This window comes from Lepisma saccharinum, chromosome 20, assembly GCF_977018435.1.
Source record: "Lepisma saccharinum chromosome 20, izLepSacc3.1, whole genome shotgun sequence".
Lineage (NCBI taxonomy): Eukaryota > Metazoa > Arthropoda > Insecta > Zygentoma > Lepismatidae > Lepisma > Lepisma saccharinum.
Window position 1 is genome coordinate 65,290,270 of NC_139248.1, and position 21,578 is coordinate 65,311,847.

Genomic DNA, 21,578 nt, shown 5'->3' on the forward strand with positions numbered 1-21,578 from the left:
AGCTGGATTTCGCTTCGAGTAGCAACACTGCCTCTGCCAAGCGCGGCACAAACAGTGTTCTCCCGCCAACGCTGTTTGGAGCGATGGGATTGGGCACGCAGGCAGCATCGTTTTAAAGATAGCCACCCGCCCACTTTGTCCTCTCTTCCTGCAAACAATTGGGGAGGAAACCCGGTTATAGAAGGGTGCGATGGAGAACGATCAGTGACATACACAAACCAGTCTGTTTTTTTAAAAAATAATTTACTTAATTTCTGGGAAGGAGCTTGTTTTTATAGTTTCCGAAATATATAATGAACATTTACCACACATTAAAGTATAATGTCTAAAAATATATGGAAAATAGTTGGTTTACTGCCGGTAAGTATGCTAACATAGAGAATACGCCTGGTGTATAAAAGTTCCATACACTCTTGAAACCTTTTTATTTGTTACACACAAAATAAGGAATGTGTTTTCTTCTTGTTTAACAGTCTTGATGCATTTCATCAACACTAGAGCAGAAATACAATTAGTGGCGTATGCTAAGTTCTGGATATGGGCTTTCTCACTATGACACGTGGCTATGGAAGGAGGACTACCTGGACGCCGTGTATAAATGGATAAACACACACATTTTGCTTTTTCTCTTAAGGAAGTATCGTTGCCATGCCAACTCATAAGAAATCAGGTTGCCAACTCATAAGAAATCAGGTTGCCAACTCCTGAGAAATCAGGTTGCCAACTCATAAGAAATCACGTTGCCAATTCCTGAGAAATCAGGTTGCCAACTCCAGAATCACCATCATCTATTGAAATGAGTCATTTTATTCACAAGTTATGATATATTTTTCTTCTGTATTCTATTCTCTAGTTTTGAGGCTTCGCAGATAGCCCAGCTAGCCTGGAATATACGCTCCTGAATACAATGAATTACAAATGAATTTCAAAAATGCGAAAAATATGCTTTTTGACATCTTGTAACGATTTGTATTCGTGGGACAAGCAACGCCAAAATGCAAGAGCAATGACATGCTCGTTTGTCATCTGCGATTGTGACCAAGCAATAGCACCAAAATGAACCATGGTCATCGTCAATCACGTGACAAGCGTCCTCCGTGGTTCACAGTGTCTCTTTCGCCGAATTATTCCACAAAAAAAAGGCCCCATTTCCACCAAACAATAATCAAGCCTCATTAAGTACAAACAGATTGGCTTGTCGGCCTCGAACAATGCTGCATTATCCCAAACCAGGATATAATTCCTTTTAATTAAATCCAACGCCGTGTTGTTGGGTTGGTCGTCCCATGTCCGTGCTTTTTGGAGTGACGTGGCGGTCACAAATTCTGTCCGGATGCAACAGATGTCAGTGTCGGTGGCTATAGGTTTTTGGGGGGAAACGACGAGGTACATTTTGAAAGGCAACAATTGACAGAAACTGTGCCAGATCTGTCTGGAAGCTACGGAGATGTCCGTTGAACCATGGAAACTGCGGGCTGTCACTGCGAGTCGGGTAGCGATAGCGCGTGTTGTGTTGCTACGTTCGTTGCTGCGTACTCTTATAGGAACCTACTCTACCCCACAAAAATGCCGCGCGACACTTTAGCAGGGTATAATTATCCTGAAAATTATGCAAAATTCGAAGTTTCTTATTTTTCACCAGCTTTATGTGGAAAACTTAATTTTGTGATAACATAACATGGAGTTAAATATTCAGATGTAATTCCTGTATATTTTAAAGCAAAAATCTTGGTAAATTGATGCACATGAGTAGAATAGAATTCTGCTTACACAGTAATATTAATCTGTATTTTGAACAACTTTTAATTACTACAATATTCAAACATCGATATCGGGGGGAAAGTGGTCTCGGACCAGCCCGAATAAAAATCTCTATAAAATCGGCTTCACAATGTGAGAAGACAACGGTATTAAATAAGAAAGACGGTTACAAAAAGCTTCAAAACAAGGACAAGATCATATTTGTACGAAGTGTACGAAATAATTGGAGGGGGGATGCCGAGAATTCACCGCCCCCAACAAAAAATCTTATGCCTGCAAGAAAAAAATACTTTTATCTCTGCCAGAGATGTTTTTAACCCCTTCCCCCTCAAAGAAAATGTAATGGAACACATGCAGTATATAATTTCTTAACTTTTACCGCCGCACTATGTTAAATCTTATATACAAAGGGAAATATACCGTCTTTGCCCCCCCCCCCCCCAGTTTTGGCACCTTCCCCCCGGTTTTGGAACCCAATCGCCGCCACTGTGTGTAACAAACACGAAAGGTCATTTGTTTCCATTAATGGGACAGTCATCAAACATTTCCCTGTATGTATGCAGCCTTGTGGAATAAACTACAATTGACCAACGTCTCAGAGTACAGACAACAGCAGGCTGTTTTCCACTTAAGTTTCCATGGCATAGTGCTCATATTTTACAAGTATAAAGTGTTCACAATAAACTTGTAGTTAGGTAAGATGGACGATAGGTTTGAACTTGGAAATATAAATTTGGTCAAGTTTTCGGTGCTACTATAGTTCTATAGCTCTTTCTGTGTAATAGTTTGGGTTTCCTTAGAATGTAAATATACTGTAGTATTTGTAAATTACGTGTAAACGTTATCGCAAGATTTAATGGCTTAGTTTAGAACCAATATTTTAAGGTACTTAGAACCGCGAGTCTATAGTCTAGTTTACTGACTGGTAACATATCCCCTCCCCCAAAAGAACTACCTCCCGAAATAAAATCATAACTACGCCACTGAATAGGTACCCCCCTCCCCCATTCCAAAGCAGAAAGCTTAATTCGCACAGTGTTTGTAGGACTACTCATTAAGAAAAAGTTGCTTCACAAAATTGACAAGAACCTTTTCTTTGGCCGTTTTAAACACAACTCTCAAAATTAAATGTTGTATCTAGAACTTTTCTACCTTCACCGTATGTAAATTTCATCACGATTGGACTACAAGTTGTTTTTTATTTTATTTATAGAACTTCAAATAGAGCAGCAGACTTTTGGAAAACACAATGAAAACGGCATTTTTTTTCTTGCTCTCGCGACGATAAAAAATCGAAGTCAGACTCGAAAAAAATATTGGTTACCATAGCTTAACGCAGGATTGAATAACCTAAATTTTGATGTAACTCTCTTTTATTTAGGTCTCCTGATTAATTTTTAAACAAATTCGAGTATCCATAATTTTCAATCCGATAGTAGTTCACCCTCTTGAGGTGGAGATATGATGATCACCCTATACTTGAGAGCACAAGAGAGGAAGAGCAAGAAGTCCACGCTTTGGCGCCTTGAGCTGACCAAACACATGATGTTTGTTGCGAGCAAATCGCGTAGGGGAAGGTTCACAATGAAAGGGAGGGGGCTCTCTTTGGGGGCACAACGAAGGCTAATGATGTACCCGATGCTCCACTGAGCAAACACGATGCCCTCACATTGTGGGAGTCTGGACACACTGACATCCAGGAAGCTGAAAACTAAATGTGTTGGAATAGGACGAGATAAGCAGTAGTACCAACTCCAAATAGTTCATGCATACATGGTGTCGTTGTGCAACACAAAATTTCATTGCGCGTAGAGGGCATGAAGACAAACATTTTCTTAGTAACGTTGCGAACTTCGATCATATTCTGTGCGCACCAACTTCTGTGGCGCAGTGGTTAGTACAGCATGCTACGACTGTAGTGATCCCGGGTTCGAATCCCGGCCTGAGCATCCATTTTATCATCATATCACCACTCCTCTTCATCTTCGCGATTAGCCAAAATGGTAATAAAACGAAGTACAATACACCAATCAATGAATATATTAAATGCACTCAGCAATTCGACACATATTCATGGCTGTCACTGACATTACATTTTCTCTCTCTGATATCATGGTAGAAGCGATATTGTCATGTAGCAGATGTAACATGTAAGAGCCTCGTAGCTAGATATTTGGCGCCCCAGGCAGGATTATGGTTTCGCGCCCTCCTCTCCCCCACCCACCCGTATTCCCAAGCAGCTACATTTTATGTGCGCCATTCGATATTTTCTTCTTATGCAATGGTTTGTGATATTTACAAATTTTGAAATGAGGAAACAGAGAAAAACTCATTAAAAATACAGGTTATATTTAGTTGGTACTCCTCATTTTTTTAACAAAATTAGCATATTTTATAACACCATTAAGCCTTGTTTCCATGATATGAAAAACCCAATATGCTGACCAAGGCAGAAATTTATTTTATTATAAAACATAAACTAAACGTAACGTTTCAACCTTCTAGCAAGGTCTTCTTCAGACTCTGTACCAAGTACAAGTGTAACAAGGTACGAAACAGGACGATATATATACAAAAATACTCCCCTCCAGACTATTAGAAAGTAGTTCTGGAAAATTCTAGCAGGTGGCTTTCTCTTGTCAACTGTACTCTCACTTGAAAGAGAATGTGGTTGGACTCTTTATCTCACGCTCTATTTCCTTCATTCTTCTTCCTTCTTCTCTCCTCTTTCTCTCTTGTCCTTTCCACTCTTTCTAACACCTTCTTCCATTCTCTGTTTAACTTCAGTCCCCCATTCGAGTTCATTATATCTTCTTCACCTTTCTTCTCTATTTCCTTGGATTCCGTGCATTTTCTTACTAGCATTCTCTTCTCCCTTCCTATAGAGCGTCAGATAAAGAGTCCAACTACATTCTCTTTCATATATCGTCCTGTTTTGTACCTTGTTACATTTGTACTTGGTACAGAATCTGAAGAAGACCTTGCTAGAAGGTTGAAACGTTACGTTTAGTTTATGTTTTATAAAAAAATAAATTTCTGCCTTGGTCAGCATATTGAGTTTTTCTTTAGCATATTTTAGAAATAATTCAGTTACGTCTTATAGCCTGACGAACATCTTTAAAAACGTACAATTACTACTGCTTTGGGAAACAGAAAATTCTAAGTTTTAAATTTCTGCGCCTCATATTCTGACTTTGTTGTCTTTACAAAAAAGTTTTGAATGGCGCCATAGGCTTTAACCCTCTAGCTTACCCTTCGCTACTGGCCTGGGTAATAAAGCCATTTCACAATTACAGAAGCGTTTCCATTACTTTTTATCCAACCCTTGCATAAAAAAATACAATTTTATTTTTTTACGAAATTCGCACGCGCACGAATTTTTCAGGTCTGGGCATCGAGATGGAAACGCTGTCCAGAAATTCATTTAGTCCGCAGAGCAACGGAAGGCGCAATGATGGATATTGCTTCCGGTTTTCGGAATATCCCTGAATGATTTATCTGCGAGTGTTTTCGCAGAGGTCGAGGGACTGGCTGATGCGGCATCCCTCTAGGCATGGAGGTCCTTGAAAAATTTATTACGAATGCCCTGCGACACGGATATTCACGGCATATTCCACGGGAATTTACGGAACCCGAAACCTCATCTGTTTTCGGACGGAAATTTCGTTACAAGGTGCGGAAGCAGGGACGCGAAAGGGTTAGCTGGCTGTCCGGGACGCGCTGTGAATGACGGGAGCGGAAGCGCTCCTGAAAATCCCTCTCTTATCGCACACCGTATTGAGCTCCGCTCCACCCTTCGCCTGTCTGACGTCAGGATTAGGGCTTTAAATGGGAATTTTCACTAAACGGAACGCTTTACCATCGTTAACATGGTGTTTGTTCTTTCTTTCTCCTTTGTATCTGAGTACTACAGCGATGATATTTAATACTTGTAAAATGAGGCGTTGTATTACAATCAATAAATATTATCTTCTCGTATAATATCTAAGAAAAAAAAGGGCCTCCTCGATGGCGCAGTGGTAACGTCGTCGCCTTGTAATCAAGGGGGTCCTTGGTTCGATACCCGGTAAAGGCAGAAGTGGTTCGGATCCCACTTTAAACTGTAGATCCAGTCCCAATTAGCCTTACTGTGCATAAAGCGGACTTAAATCAACAAATCAATCAATATCTAAGAAACTAAAAGTTAAAATATGCAATACAGTAATTTTGCCTGTAGTATTATATGGATGTGAAACTTGGTCCATTGGATTGAAAGAAGAACATAAATTAAGAGTATTTGAAAATAAAATCCTTAGAAAAATATTTGGATCTAAAAGGGATAAGAGACAGGTGAGTGGAGAAGGTTACATAATTTAGAACTATACAACTTCTATCCATGTCCAGATATTATTAGAATGATTAAATCAAGAAGACTTAGATGGGCAGACCATGTGGCACGAATGGGAGAGGAAAGAAGAGTTTACAGCATTCTTGTCGGAAAACCTGATGGTAAGAGACCTGTAGGAAGGCCAAGACGAAGATGGAGGGACAACATTGAGATAGACCTAAGGGAAATCGGTAAGGATGGAAAAGATTGGATTGATCTTGCCCAGGATAGGGACAGACGGAAGGCTTATGTTGCTGCAGCCATGAACCTTCGGGTTTAAGAAGGCTAGAGAGTTAGTTCAGTTATATTTATATAAACATGAAATAATAACATTTTCTTATTTTAAAATTTAGACAGACAGAAATCGTGAATGCTCGCCCAACCGGGATTGTTTTAAAAATTCAGCGTTCATAACCTCAATTCTTTGACTTAATGTTCATTAAAAGAAGCAGGTGAATTATATTTCCATATTGTTATTTAGCGTATGATCAAGGATTGGATTTATTTTTCAGAACGTCAGCAATACATCCACTCAGAATAGTATCAAAAATATGTAAAGCATGCCGAAATAACGATTTGATTTGAGTTTTGAATTTTGGATGTCCAGTTTACTTTATACTATTAAATTAATCAGGGAAAATATGAGAAAGTATGAGAGAAGTATTGGTGACTATAAAAAGGGAACCCAAATATGTGTAAAGATCTTGTGCACGAGGATATCTCTGTCAGAACAATCGAATTCACAAGGTACAAAAAAGGACAGCAACATAGACGCCATGATACTCTGCTAAGACACCTCGCAGCAACAACACATCTCCGCGTAGAGGGAAAACTTATATAATATGTAGAGCAGAAGGTCTAAATTTGGGCGTAGGTTTAAATATGGGTTTTCGAGTTATCAGCGCTCCCGCTGCAGCCTGGCAGAGGTTATGGGAACTGGTTATCTGTCAAGGACAAAGGTTGCGGCGCCAATTCGCAAGAGAAAGTGGTGGTTAGTTTCGGCCTTGGACGCTGATATAGATTTGGGACCTCCGAAAACTTTTTGCAGCTATGTTTTAACTCAACGTTTTCTGAATTCTCATCTGTTTTGCATAGGTTATGATATTAGCGGACATAAAACAAATGTGGGCTTTTATAATGCCATGATTTGTTTGTGAAATATGTACCACAGAGAGCGAAAATACGTTGAAGAAGAAAAATAGCGTGATGGTCTAAATATGGCCTATGACATGAAGTCTAATGTTGAGATCACATTTTCAACGAATATGTGAAAGTTTTTCTTAATTTCGTTATTTTCTATTCCGCGTGATTTTCAAAACAACAGATTATTCATAAATATGAATTATATAATGTTTTAAAGATAAATGATTGTTTTTTAAAATTTTAATTGCTTTATGTGATAATGCCACTAGTAGTCCATATTTAGACCACAATTTTGTAATACATCATTTTACCATTTTATTGGAAATTGCTTTCTTTTTTTTTAAAAAAATGGAGACCTTCTATTCTTTAGCATGCTATTACATTTAAGTATATATTTCATAAATATGCATTTTAAAGGCAGGTGCTTGATATATTAATTTTTTTTCCTCGGAAAATTACAACATAAAAAGGGGGGCCCATATTTAGACCTTTTTCTCTACTATTAATGAGTATTAACAATTTAGTTCGCACTGAAAAGCAACACCCTTCCGGTCCATTTCGAGCTCTGGTAAGGATAAATGTTATTCTTAGGTTAGGCATGTTTGTCAAGCCCCGAAGAACTGCAGTGTATTTATGCTATCCTGATCGCATTTCCAACTGGTGGCTGGGAAACAACGAATTTGCGATCACTCGAATCACAGATAAGGGTTTGTCGGGAAAACCCCCATCGCTCCGGGGAAAGGGGAGTATGGTGAAGTCAGTTTTTGACCTCAACAGAGGTGAAATACAGCAGCGCCATCTCTTATTCTTTCTGGCAGAATAAGTGGACACAAGAGTGCGAGTGGTGCCTCTGAGCGGATTATTACAAAACGTCTTGCGAGTGGCGATTCTCAGCGGGAGGTCAGTCCAACGGATTTCCTGCTTCTTTTCATATCTGCTTATACAGGTTGATTCTAAAGTCACTATACATTTTAGTGATATCGTGACAAAATACATTTCTTTTGCATGTTATGTGAAGCAATGCTAACAGTAGAAGAAAGAATAGCCGTTGTTTGTGCTCGTCTGCGTGGAATGACGTATGAACAGGCGCGGACGGACGTCACTCGGAAATTCAGAAAACTAGGTCTCACCAGGCTGGCTATTAAGAACCTGGTCAACATATGCAAGTGAATAGGTACTGTTGAGGATGAAGAACGTCCTGGTAGGCCAGCCGTAAATTGTAAAAAGTGTACAGGACCCGTCCACACGTAGCCCCACAGCATCGACCAGGTGACTCAGTATTCATATCCCAGCATCTACCAACTGTGGCTCATAGCACGGTGGATTGGGGCACGCCAAGCTTCTTACTATACACCAACAGGATGGGGCACCACCCCATCTTGCCATCATCGTTCGTGATCACCTAAACGAAGTTTTCACCGGTAGATGGATTGGTCGTGTCTCGCAACGGGTCTATCTGACTACCTTAGACTTTTTCATTTGAGGGTTTATCAAGTCTAAGATGTACGAGGTGAAGATCCACAGCGTTGCTTAGTTGAAACAACGCATTACGGCCGCAGTTGCTGAGATTACACCAGCTTTGTTGGAGAAGATGTTTCGGGCTGCGGTGGATTGTTGGCATATGCGCCTAAGACTTGAGGGTTTGTCACATTGAGTTATATTGATTTTGTGTCCTACTGTGATATATGTTTCAGTACATACTGTATTTTGTACAATAAATCCTGTTCATGCTGAAATGTATAGTGACTTTACAATCAACCTGTGTACCGTTACCTATGGTTGAATTCTCTTCGACTGGCATCGGGTATTTTCGAGTCACAAGGCACCGAAACGTTTTGGCGGGACGAAACAAATGAGAGTCGGATACACAGCATGTTGCCAAACGTACTGTAAGACGGGAGAGAGTCGATCAGTGCCATTACTGGATAAATGTACACAAAGCACGGAAAATTAATACATAAAACACCCAAACACTACAAAGAAGCTAATAAAAGCAACCAACAAAAACGGCTTGGCAACGTTGTATAACGGGAGAACGATGTTACCCCTACAGCTTAGACTTCGCAACTGAGGTTGTTGACACACATCCCCGAAGACGATTGGTAGACAGATAGATCTATAAGGGTGAATCAAAAAGTAAGTTACACCCGACCCGTGTTCCTGTACTAAGAGAGATAAAATAATCACGCTTGGTGGCAACACTGTCTGGAATATTTTCTTCACACACGAGAAGCAGCCGTGCTTCAGCTGGTTTAGTATGCGAGTAGTCACAGTGTGAGTATGGCGCGTCGTATTGAGGTGGCGTCCAACATTGAGGTGCGCTCCGTCGTCCGATTTTGTGGGCACAAAGGCATAATCAGAGTGAAATCCATCGCCAAATTGTCTAGGTGTATGGTGAGAATGCGATGTCACGCCCCATGATCGCAAAATGGTGCCAGATGTTCGAAGAGGGAAAATCGAACGTGAACGACGAACCGCGTGTCTGGCGGTGTGCAACTGTGAACACTATCGACAACGCGGAGCGTGTGAATGCAATCATTGTTGCTAACCGCCGCGTGAAAATTAAAGAGAGTGCAAGTGAACTGAACATATCCTATGGTAGTGCGTCTATGCTGATTCGTGATCAGATGGGTTATCGTAAACTGTGTTCTCGCATTAACCGACGGGCACAAAAATCAATGTTTTGATGCTGCGCTGTCATTTCTTTGGCGTTATTCCACGGATGGTCCGCAGTTTCTGAGCAAAATCATCACAGGAGATGAGTCCTGGGTGCATCAATACACTCCCGACACAAAAAGGGTATCCATTGAATGGAGACACAAGGATTCGCCACCACCAACAAAAGCCAAAACCTGTCCAACGGTTCGAAAGGTCATGCTGACGATCTTCTTCGATTCCGAAGGCGTTGTTTACAGTAAGTTTGTGCCCCGAGGAACAACAATCAATGCCGCAACATACTGTGAGACTTTAAAGAAGCTGAGAAAACCCATTAAAGATCGAAGGCCCGGAAGATTGAGTGATGGGGTTGTTGTTCTTCACGACAACGCTACCCCCCATACAGCTGGTGTCACACAGGATTTACTGGAGAAATTCAAGTGGGAAGTGGTCTCATTCTCCCTATAGCCCCGATTTGGCACCCTGTGACTACCACCTTTTTGGTCGTCAAACAAGACCTAAGGGGTCAGCGTTTCGCGTCAGATGAGGAAGTGCAGGAAGCAGTCTCAAAGTGGTTCAAAGAAATTGGACGGAATTTTTACACACAAGGAATCGAAAAACTGGTCACACGATACGAAAAGTGCTTGGAACACCTTGGTGACTATGTCGAAAAAAGTTAAATGTTCATGCGTTTTCGTCCAATAATTTTTTTTCTAATGTGTTTTTTTTACAGGGGGTGTAACTTACTTTTTGATTCACCCACGTATGTAGCAAAAAGTAGGTCAGCCGCCAGTTGGGTCCACGATCAGTATAAGAGCTCTCTATACCTAACATGCTTAACGTAACAACGAAAGCAACCCACGCTTACGTCAGACATCGATGGGAGGGACGGAGCTCAATACGGTGTGCGATAAGTGATAACAGGAAAAATCCTGATGCCGCCTGGCCGGGATTCCGAGGAATTAGGACTGATTTATTGGCGCCAGGAATTAAATGTGAATGCTGTGTGAATTCGATTACATTCGTCCAAAGGCTTATGCACGCAGGTGAATAAAAAAAAAATCAAGGATTTCGTGTTTTCGGGATTTTTCGGGACTGTCCCGTGAGATTGGAAATATTAATGCTGAAATGGAATGCTTCTTAAATTATATGAATTATGATTTATCTTAACTCCTAGCTTACTCGTGACGTATAAGAAGCTAATTACCTGATAGGGGGTGGGGGTTACAGTTCCACACATATTTTTATTACTAATATTCAAGAAACCATCGTTAATAAAAAAGAAAGAACCAATTATTTGCTCTTACTTGCATGAGTGTCGCATACATTTTTATTATCTATCATTAAAACTAAACAAAAATATAATTGAATCAATGCTTTTTTGTTGTTTACATGGTGAAAGGTAAGGTAAAGTTACCGTGCATATAGCACCGTCCCATAAACGCCCATTTAGGGTATGTAGTGGTAGGGTCCACACATTCTCGATCTCTGCAATTTTCGAGGTGATGTGATCAGCACCACGCTCCGGCCGCCTTTACCCGCCCCAGGTACCCATTAATTTGAGGCTGGGTGAGCCCCAGAGCCGCTTTATGCGGGGACAAGGGCGGAATTTTTTTTACCGTAGATCTACCCCCACTGGGAATCGAACCAAGGTCTCCCGCGTTGCAGTCAGACGTTACATAGGTATAGTTATATAGTAATTATAATAATTACAAAAATACCACCATTAAAAAAGAAAGAACCAATTATTAAGCCACTTGAATGAGTGTCATGTCGTAACACACATCCCGGGGGGGGGGGAGAGTAGTAGCCCAGTGTGTGAATTTTGCCTCCTGAGTACGTTACCTTTATGATTTTATGAAGAAAATTAATACAGAAACATCGGCAATACTCTCAATGTAATTTATTTTCAATTTTTTTTTATATAAAAATATTCACAGTTTAAAAATCCGAAATAAGATATGGTGGGCCTTGCAGACCAAGCTTAATTCGCACAGTGTAAACTATTATATCTCTGCCATTGCAGTGTACGTTTTTTACCTTCATGAGAAACAAAAACGTGGCACTGAATGAATAAATGTAAGACGATGTGTTGAAGAATGTCGCACATTTGGCAACGCAGGGGCAGGACTGCATGGCAAACAGCTGATTGCATCACCCACTCCGCTCGCACGGCTGAAAATTCGACTACAGCGCCACAGGGGTTTTCAATTCTTGGTCAAGCCGTACTAACCTGTGACGTTCCTTTTGGTGGGAGCCACAGGATAACACGTCACGGTAGTTGTCCAATCGCGTGTGCGGCAGAGTCATGAGACTCTCCTTTATGTTGAGGCTACACTGAGCTCTCTCAGGACGCGTAGTTAGAATATGTAACTGACTTCTTGCCGTTGTACAACGTTTATTAGAATCATATCACTTTAAACATTCACTTCAATATAATACCACTATACTCACTCATATAAACACAATACAATAAGCTGCTTCTATATCTTCAAAACAGTCTCTTTCACAGATATTGCATGATCTTACGCCACTCAAACTGCGTTCAGTCTTTTCATCCACTTTTGTCGTGGTAACTGATTACACAAAAGATTTGAAAGTTCTAGACAGGGATGTTAAATGTCCAAGAATTTTAAATAAATTCAATTCCGGTCCAGGAGAGAAAATCAGCAAGCGTAAATGGGTTCTGGACCGTAAAGTACCTTTTTATCTGTAAAGTATTTCAATTCGGTCCAGGAACAGTTTTTTCCAGATCAATTTAAATTCGGTCCAGGAACCTTTTTTTTAGATCAATTTAAATTAGGTGGCTAAAATGAAATTATATGAGTGAAATACATAATTTTTGGTTGACTTTCATTTTCCAGGGGGGGGGCACGCCCCCCCCTCCCTTGCCCCCCTTCCGGACGCCCATGCTCTTGTCTTCCGCGTTTAATCAATATTAGCCAAAGTTATAAATTGAATAACACAAACAAATAAAATATATAAATACATATTAAAAATAACCAACGTGTAGGATACCTAAACGCTAATGAAATGTGATTCGAGTTCAGTTCATCCTTTTGACTTTCTTGCCGGATTCACTAATTTGTTAAATTTTTATCGTCCACCCTGCGTTAAAATCCAATTTGCTCCTTGATGATGGATCTGCTGACGCACTGCTGCACTCATGCATGTAATATGATCTTCCTGTCATACACGTATATTAAATTACGCAGTCGCCTGCGTGGCGGCATCTTCGGAACGTGACATATCTTCCCCCTTTTTCCCTGATGCCGAAGGAAGCAAGCTGGTGCTTTGCAGGGGGGGTCTACATATGGGAAGAAGTTTATTTAGTTTAGTAGTAACGAAGTTAAGTCGGTCGTACTCATTGACTGATTTATTTCACTTGTTCAACCTTTCATTTCTCTGTTAATTTTCAATTTTGAAAAGTGTAAAGCGAGGACTGACTGTGACTGCGCCGGAAAAAGGATTGAGGCGAATATATTTTCTAGGGGTTGAAAGGGGGTGGCGGTAGTCAGTGACATAACCAAAACGTTGGGGCCCAATCAAGGTTTTTACAAGTCTAGGAACCTATAAATTCTAATGGGTTCTATCGGGAGCGGAACTTTTCTTCTCGCACAATTTATATTCAGTCCAAGCTGTCTATTGTTTAATTTCAATACAGAACTTGGACCCTATTGAAACTGGTCCTGGAAAAAGGTTCCTGGACTGTATTTAAATTTATCCGGAAAAATGTTTCCTGAACCGTTTTTAAATTCATCCGTAAAAATGCTTCCTGGACCGAAATTTAAATTGGACCGGAGTAGTAGTATTGATACTACGGACAGTGCGAGAAAGTACGAACCCCTCTCCAGCAGCTTTGGCCATACTTAAAACTTGCTCAACATGCCCATATGAGTTTTTGCTCAAGTGTGGAGCTCTTATAATTCAAGATTTTTGTAAAAAATGCCCTCGGGAATTTTTCAGAAAGTACGAACCCCTCTCCAGCAGATTTGCTATACTTAAAACTTGCTCAACATGTTTATTTGTTTAAGTGTAGCACCTGCCTAACCCAAGAGTTTTGTATTCGGAAAGTATCAACCCCCCCCTCAAGCATATTTACAAAAATTGCATCAGTTTGTCTATAAACTTGTATCCATACCCACCTATACATATTTACTTCAGGTTTAAGTTCAATTGGATACCATTCAATTTGCTTATCCAATATTAAAACAATGCAATATGCAGAGCCTACCTCTAGTCTAGCCATAACAAGGTTATGTATTGATTTTTGCTTCCCGAGTTGTGCGTAAATGGGAAAGAGCGAACAAAACATGTTTTCCATGTTCTTATAATCTTTTGATCAGTCCCATTAGTAAATGCCTGGAAGTTGTATGTCAATAGATATAATCTTTATTGTGTCTTTTCAGAGAGTTATTCATCATCAAAGAGACATTAGTAAATGCATGAGTGATTATATCTGTTGATATTACCTACACTGTGCCTTTTCCGAGGAAAATTACATGTCATTTGTCATGGAACTCAAAGAGAAATTCTTATCTACACTATGCACTCTTTCAGGGACCATCCATCATATTGAGGAATTGCCTTCTCGGATATTGTCATGCAAAGGGTTGATCTTGTCGCAACAGAATAATTGCAATGGCAAATGTGCTGTGTTAGTAGGTAAAAGCTTTTCTGCTCGTAAGCATAGGTGCATAAAATGGGTAGGTAATATATTTTCTGACGGTAAAGTATTGTTTTATATCCAAAGGGTTTCTGTGTTTGAATCGTGTTTCTAGTTCGAGTTGCTGTTTTAAGTCCATTTTATGCACAGTAAGGCTAATCGGGACTGGCCCTACAGTTTTAAAGTGGGATCCGAACTACTTGTGCCTCCACCGGGTATCGAACCCGGGACCTCTTGATTACAAGGCAATGACGCTACCACTGCGCCATGGGGGAAGCCCTGAATCGTGCTTCTAGAATTGCTCTGTGACCCGCTCATTTCTCACATCATAAATATATGATTTTTCACCTATGAGAATAACGCTACAAATAGTGTCATCGGGTAAAGCCTCGTGAAATTCACAGATAATTTTAATGTTTGTCCTGTCATTAACTACAACTTGTTTCCTTTTTGAAGTGTTTATTACAAACATGGGTCTCCGTTCCTTGAATTCATCTGGTGCGTAGTACAGGTCAGTATTGCCAGTAGTGACGCGCTTGAAGGAAGAAAAAGCCTCATATAATTTAAGAAAATCATCCTTGGACATGTCTAAATTATAATTTTCCCTAGGGAATACCTCATTTCTGCCATTTTTAAGATATATGTTTTTGATGTTGCAGTTATCAAATCTACTTGAATTTTTTTCCTGATTGTTGTGTCTTCCAGTCTGAAACAGTACCACTACAAAATCGGGCATGTCAAATTGAATACTGGAGAATGAATTTGTAGCATCAAATTCATAATAAGAACCAGTGGCAACCTTCTGTACGCATTGATATGTGTAAAATTGCAGAGGAATCTGGGGATTTTTTACTATATCAGCTTTGTATTTAAGAGCGTAACTGGCCTCATATTCAACAACGGGGATTCTTAACTCCATAGTCTGAATAATGCATTTGCCTGCATCTGGTAAGGTATTAGGCAAAGCTTCCCCTGTAGGGTTTATCGTACTGTACCTCATCAATGCATTATTATCATTTGCAGCTCTTCTAAATGTAATTCTTAAACCACCCTTCCACATAATTTCTTTGTAATCCGAGAAGAATCCTGGCAACAGGCGCATGGGGAACAATACAGTATGATTTTTAGATAATATTTTATCACCAGCTTCAAATCCGCCTATTTTGTAGTAAGAAGCCTCGGTTTTGGATAATTTTAGTGTGGCCAAAGCTGTGGAGGTAATGCCGGGATAATCTATTCTGTTTATAACAACGCCATGCTTTCTGATCTCAATTTCAGAGAACAGATGCGGTACAAAATTGTCTACAAGTCTTATATTTGAATTTGCCGGGTAATCTGTTCCATCGAGCTTTACAACATCAAATTTGATGTATAGATCTGCTCTGTGGGGGTGTATAAAGCCGTCCCCTACATCAAGATCAACCTCAACCTCCGTGTTGGGTTGATTTAAATTTGCAAATGTCCTCCTGTTTGGAGGGAACGATTGTAGCTCATAACTCTCAATATTTTCCATTGTATGTATTTTTATTTAAATGTTAATCTCTATGATAGCAGTTGTTGTGGCTCCAGCAAAATCAACTAATTCTTCTTTTTCATTAGTGACCATCAATTCAATGTAATCTATTCTGTTGTGACACACGGGAAAATATAATGTTGGGGATGGATTGTAGATGATGGGCTCCATGAATTCAGAATTAGGTTTGAATGTTGCAATGATGCCGGTTTGTTTGTGAGTGCCTATGCCATTTGATTTGGTGATCATACCCTCGGCCACATTACAGTGAATATTCAGAGTCTCTATGGCTAAGAATTTGGGTATATTCATAGCAGTGTGTTTGATGGCCGGTTCAAGTTTTGTGTTGTTCTCGAATCCTAACAGCTCTCCTATAGTACCCAGATGCACTGTTTCTGTAGCAGATACAATCTCTACTCTGTGAGTGACAGAATTTTGACTTAACACCACACCTCTGGGTAATTGAGCATTTAGAGTGGACAGATTATACTGCCCTGGAGTGATGACAATTTTTTGATCCCCTACTGCAATTGTGTTGTTGTGGTGCGTAATATTAGGGATCAGGTACATGCCGTAAAATGCTCTGAGAGCTATTGTTTTGGGATACACTATGTCATCATGCAATTTGAGCTTCAATATTGAATTTTGGCTGGTGAGATGGAATACCCCCATGATGTTTCAGATACCACAAGGCTTTTTGAAAATCTTCAATTGATGGTTTATTTATTTGAGACATATATCTGAGAACAGATAAACACAAATGTCCGCAATTAACATCTTTGAAGTTTTGAACACGGGCATTATTGTAATAAAGATTAGCTGAATTTAGATATTTTATTAAATTTTCAGGTGGAACACCTCCAAATGAATCAAACACAAATGCATCATCGTTTAAATATTTAAGATAACAGATCCAGTGAGTGCCCTGATTTTTGTACTCATCCAAATTAACAATGCCACACTCTTTGTTGAGTGGTTGTTCCGGTAAAGAATCAGACATGTACACACCTCTAAAATTTTTGATGCCCAGTGGCTTGATTAAAGCTTCAATATCTTGGTTTGTAAGCGGCTCTTGTTTTTTTTAAACTTACTCATGGCTTTCTTAACACCTTTGCCTTTTTTCTCCATGGCCAGGTTATGGCGCTTCTGCTCATCTAATTCTGCCTTATTCTTCTTGGCATCTATTACTGTTTTTGCTATGGCAGCTGATCCCCCAGCCAAGCTCCCAACAGCCCCGAGAGCAGCTAAGATGGCAGGGATGGTAAATATAAATCCCCCTACATGTGATTTTTTTCTTGATTGCTGTAATTTTTTTAATTGGGGGGTACTAAGCAACAATTTCATACCATGGCCCTTGGCAAGACAAGAGCTTTTTTTCTTGCGCTGCTTTTTGGTCAAAAGGCTGTCAATAGTTTTAAGAGATTTGAGACCTGCATAAGGTATTTGATACATAACACCCTTGGCCTTCATTGTAGGTTTATTATATATATATTCACAGCCCCCACCCCAGTTTTTGTTTGGTACTCATAGCTATGGTGGTCCCCAATGCTGCTATTTTTTCACTCAAAGAAGCATCTTTGCTTACAAATCTACCAAATGCAGCCTCTTCTAATTTCTTGTCTGCAACATGTCTCTTGTCAAGATCAGAATCTGTGTTGTATGCAATATCATGGTCTCTACAAGCAGCATCTAAAGGATTAACACCAGGGTCCCCTCTGTTTAATCTATGGTCCAATTTTGTGCCGGGACCACAATACTGATAGCCTGGAATGTGTAGTTCAAATGGCAGCTTGTTTATAATGTCATTAACCAACCCCCGACCCTCAGAAACATTCCAAAATTTGGGGGGTAGAGTATTAATAATTTTTATAAGATATCCAATCCCCTTAGGGTCATTCACTATAAAATTAGACAATTTGGTGCTTATCATGTCCATAATTCCAACCTTTTCATTGTAAAAATTGTGGTTGCCAGCATTTTCCTCCCCTGCTATCACCAATAACCTATCTACAAGTTTCCTGACATCATCAACCCACACAAATTCTTTGGGCAGGGTGTTGTATTGTTTGATTCCACTGCCTGTCTTGATCTGTGACCATATGGGCTTGATTAAATTATTGTATTTTGCCCCACTGCTCGACTTGACTCTTTTTTGTGTGGGATCATTGTTCTGGTATAGAGCATCTGATTTTATTAATATTTCTTTGTAATGTTCATAATCTTGATCTGTATAGCTGCCAGGCCTCTTCCTAGTCATCAGTTCCCACAATCCAGGTGTTCCGGGATACTTAACAAAAGCACCTTTTTCTCCGAGACGAGATTCTGAATAAACAATTATATCATCTCCCATAAAAGTTACTCTGAAATTGCCGATTATATGAATAATGCTACCATCAAGCTCTGTGTCAGCATATAAGCCAAACACCTCATCTTTGTTGTCTTTAGGTGTGGTTAAATATTTTTGAGCAAGAAGACCCAATTCAATAGGATCCTGAGTAGCTTCAATTCTTCTAGGAGCAACAGGACTAGGTGTATGAATACTGGAAAGTGGGGTGAATGGATAATCTAATATGTTTCTTGCAGCTACAGGCACAAGCTCTGTGATCAAATCTTGATTTTGCTCTGTAACAGTTTTGATATTCTTACCTAAATTATTAATAGCATCAATGACAGGCTGTTCTGTTTGTTTGTGTTTTTCATAAATTCCACGGTTCTCTGATTTCCATCCCTTAAATCTTTTTACAAGATAATCTCTTAACTTAAGATCATCAATGACTGGTCGTTTCATGGTTGTTTATTTATGTCTCAACGTCTAGAAAATCGTTGATTTTATTTCTGTATTTGCCAGTATTAGGTGTTCTTGTCATATCAATTGTGACAAACCCATAACTGTCCTGGCTCCAGCACTTGCTGCAAAACTTGGAAAAATCATTGTAGCTCAAGTCCCCACCTACATATTCATCATGTATGTGTTTGAGGTTGGTATGGTCTTGATGAAACACACATATAAAATTGCTGTTGTCTCGGATCAGTTGCTTCGGTATTTTAGAAAAAGTCTGTGCCAGGTAGAAGCAGTCAATGTTTTTGTGCCGGCCCTGTGTAAAGAAATTTCTAACCTTGTTTTGATTATCCAGTATAATATCATCAAACACAACAACAGAATTATCGAGACATTCATCAAGTGGCTTAACATCTGATTCAAAAGTGGCAATATCCAATCCATCATATAGCTTCATCAGCTGCTGATATTTTAATTGTTCCAAGCTCTTAGAGAAGACATACAAGTGCCTGTTTTTCCAGTCTAACCAGTTGGGTGCCAATAAAAAATTATCAACCATTAGTGTAGTTTTACCACAAGCAGATGGCCCAACAATAAGACACCTAATATTATCAGGCAGCAAGTTGCCATTTCTCTTATTCTGTTGTTCAGGTTCTGGCAGCCTTTTTATAACATCCCAGGTGCTCATATTATTATTTTGTCTGCATCGATCCAGCTGTTTTCCGGATGACCCAGCCATTTGACAAGTAACTTGTTGCCTTTTCTGCGGATAATTTTTTCTATGAGATATGTGTCAGGCTGTTTAGTTTTGCTGAGCTCTTGTTCATAGAATCGGCCTTTGAGAATTTCTCCTCGGTGATCTTTTATTATATATGTGTTAAGGGTCCCGGGTTTAACTTGAACCACTGTAAATAATTCGGTGCTCCAGTTTCTCGTAAAGCCTCTTTTGAATAAGTGCTTATATTTGCTGATTCTTACTTGGTCACCCACCCTGTATTTGGCCTTTCTTGTTGTTGGCTGGTATCTAGGATAATAAACAGTGCTGATCAATTTTTGCTCATCAGATGAAGTTACTTCAGAGGGTTTCATGTTGATTGTGGAATGGACCGAGTTGTTATATTTATGTAGAAGTTCTGGAAGACTATTAAGCCATTTATAATTACCTTGTAGGGTAAATTGTTTATACATAAGATTTTTTAGGGTTCTGTTGAATCTCTCTACAATTGAGGCCTTGAGATCACTGTAACTCGAGTAATGTTTTATTGCCTGGCTTTTAATAAATTGTTGAAACACTGAATTATAAAATTCTTTGCCATTATCTGTTTGCAAATAGCGGGGTGATCTTCCTGAATGATTGATGATTGTCCTGAGGGCTTCTGTAACACATTTTCCAGTCTTGGATTTGAGTGGCACAGCCCAGGCAAATTTTGAAAATGTGTCTATCACAGTAAGTAGATACTTGTAGCCCTTGTTGATTTTGTCTAAGTTTTTCAGCTGTCCACTTGACAACTCAATCAAGTCGCTTTGCCATAAATCATCTATGCCTTTTGTGACTACTGGAAGTCTCTTATAATTATGTCGGGCTTGTCTGTGTAGTTCATCAACAATAATTTGTCTAGACATAATATGTAAACAAGAATATTGCAACTATAGGGTGTTCAGCAGCTGATACTGCAGGATTTTCTAAATATAATTTGTCCCCTATTTGTATTTTAAATTCCAGAGTGCCATCATCTTCAGTATAGGCTGTTTCTAATGTGTTGGGGTCTGTAAAATCCTCTAACTCTACACTGGTGATTTTTGGTTTGTTATCAGCATTTGTTATCGATAAGGTGGGGTAGTGATGTGCCTGTGGCTGATGCCAATATTTGATCTTGATTGGTCTCAGTGTGCCTCCAACAAAAAACTGGTAATAAAATTGTGCAGGGGACAGCATATATATTTTGCCACCTGGTGTAAATGGCGAATCATATTCTTTGTTGGGGATGCTGTACAATTCAAGAATTACTGTATGTTTTGGATTCTCGATTATGCCCGTTATTTCTTTTTCTGCTGTAAGCAATCTGCTTGTTACAGATTCAAGGTGCTCATTGATGGTCCTAACAACATCATCGTGGCCTGGCTTTATTTTTATGTCCACAGCAAGTCTCTTGTATTGTTGCACAATCTCTTGTAGCTGCGTGGCAAAAACAGACAGAGCATTTGCTTGATTGGATTCCATGGTCCCTAGCTGTTGCTTGATATTAGCTACAATTTGTTGCAAATTTTCAACAACTGCCAATTTTGAATTTTGAGCAGTAAGATCATGGACCTGTCTTCTGATATCCTCAAACAGGGCATGCAGTTCATTAATATGTTGATTGGTTGGAAGAGTGGCCACTGTCTGAGTGAGTTGCTTGATCTCTGCTTGGATATTCTTGATATCTTCTGATTTCAATATCCTATTCACAGCTCTCTTAATATTTTTAAGTTCCTGTGATGTGGGAAGATTTGAAACAGTATTCTGCAAAAATTCAAGTGCCAATTTTACATTGTTTAATTCAGAAGCATCAGCCACATTTTGCATAGCATTTTGGAGCAGGGCTATATCTGCCTGAGAGGGTGTGGATTGTTGTAAAATTTCAAGCTTTGTTTGGATATCATCGATCAAGTGATGAAAATGAGATAGCTCAGATTCAGTGTTGAGGTTTTCAAG

General features: G+C 39.5%; 1 protein-coding gene across 5 annotated transcripts in view; it reads left to right on the plus strand.

Moving 5' to 3' along the window:
* LOC146003305 (follistatin-related protein 5-like) overlaps positions 1 to 21,578 on the plus strand; it is a 1,022,072-nt gene that overhangs the window by 104,070 nt on the left and 896,424 nt on the right. The window lies entirely within an intron of this gene.